At 52.0% G+C, this 1,574-nt stretch overlaps 1 pseudogene; it reads right to left on the bottom strand.

Moving 5' to 3' along the window:
• Positions 1-243: 243 nt before the first annotated feature.
• Positions 244-1,088, bottom strand: LOC104576824 (endoplasmic reticulum lectin 1 pseudogene; annotated as a pseudogene).
• Between the last annotated feature and the right edge of the window lie 486 nt (positions 1,089-1,574).

The following is a 1,574-nucleotide window of genomic DNA, read 5'->3' as shown; positions in this document are numbered from 1 at the left end:
GACTCTTAAACGTATGAAGATTTTTTATGTGATCTTTTTTGTTTTTCGCCATTATGGTTCCAGTGAGGATAATGAGGAAAGGGAGGAAGAGGCCGCCGCTAGTGCCGATCGGACCCATCACACAGGAATCCACTGCAGGCTTTGATCTGTGGAGACAGAAGCATACCCTCGCCCCCATGTTATCAGTGGTACTGCTTTTCCCACCGGTCCATCCCTGGGTCCCGCACCTCCACCATGGCTTTACTAGGTTGGGATGGTTCTTTTCCCCCAAAATGCCACAGCACTGGCGGGGCCTCGTCCGCTTTCCTTATCCTCATGGCAACATATTTGCCATAGCAAAATTCGTACTTCCACCAACCAACCCCCCACCATGGAAAGAGTAGGAACCACTAAGAAACTCCTTTATAAGTCGGTCATCAGTCAGTTTGGAGATATGGGTTGTTCTCACAGTCAATAGTTGGTGGTTTCTAACAGCAACTGGTTTATGGATGGAAGATTTCTTTTCTTTTGTTGAATGCATTTCTTCCTCCTTAATTCTTCTAAAAGGCATCTTCATCAATTCTTGCTGTTTCTCCAGCTGTTCCAGGTTATGGGGTTTAAGTGGCGATCCTGATAGTGGCTGGCAAAAGATGTCATTCACAGGGGAAGCCCTGAACCTATATTTAGGATGGCTGCATAACAGAGGTGTCAGTATAACCCCTTCATATTCACAGGCTGTGATTTCTGCTTTGGAGAAGATCTCATGCTTAGCTTCTGTATGGCAGGTGTACATCACTGTGCTTGATCCGGGTAGGTTTTTTCTGAAGCTACAAGGTGTGCCACTTCCCATTTCTACAGGATAGTATGGAGTCATTTGCTCTTCTATATTTTTTGTAGGTATCTCTTTTGCACTTTCCTTTTCTTCTTGATCTGGTTCTGACAGTGGGTTTTTTATCATCATTTTCCCAAGACAGTATTCTTGTTTATTTTCTGATCAGTTTCTTTCTCTTCTTAAAAAGGTGTTCCAACAGTTCTCCAGGAGTAGGACTGTTGTAGTCCTTTTCTTCACTGCCACTGGACATGAGCGGAAGGATATCCGCAGCGGTCATGGCGATGCAGTTACACAGAGCCCCACTCGCGGACAGGCTGGGCTCGGTGCCAGGCCGGGTCGCCCTGCAGGGGGCGCTGCGGCGCGCCCCGCCCGCCGCCCACAGTAGGATCCCGCCGAGCAGCGCGGCCGCCCCCGGCCCTGGCCCGCGCCGCCGCCGCCCCGTCCTGGCGCCCGAGGGCCGGGCCGCGCCGAGCCGAGGCGGCCACGGAGCCGCCGCCACCAGCCCCCGCCACGTCTGCCCTATCCCGTAGTATCACCCCGACCTTATCCCACGTTGGTGGGTCGTACACTGAATGAGTATTTAGATGCGGTTCTTGCTCATGCGCCCTCTGTTTCAAATCAGCTGCCTCTCCCACAATCTTCTGCTCCTGTGTCATGGAGTTCCCCATCGTTCTCGACTGCTTACCTCCGTCCTGCAGGAGGCACTTGTGTGCGCGCAGCTTCTTTTCAGCCTTCGTTCAGTCGAGCTATGCCCCGGTGCGAC

Source organism: Tinamus guttatus, unplaced genomic scaffold (genome assembly GCF_059628265.1).
Source record: "Tinamus guttatus ecotype Peru unplaced genomic scaffold, ASM5962826v1 Tinamus_guttatus_pri_ptg000656l, whole genome shotgun sequence".
In the NCBI taxonomy this organism is placed as follows: Eukaryota; Metazoa; Chordata; class Aves; order Tinamiformes; family Tinamidae; genus Tinamus; species Tinamus guttatus.
This window is presented reverse-complemented; position numbering and strand designations above follow the sequence as displayed.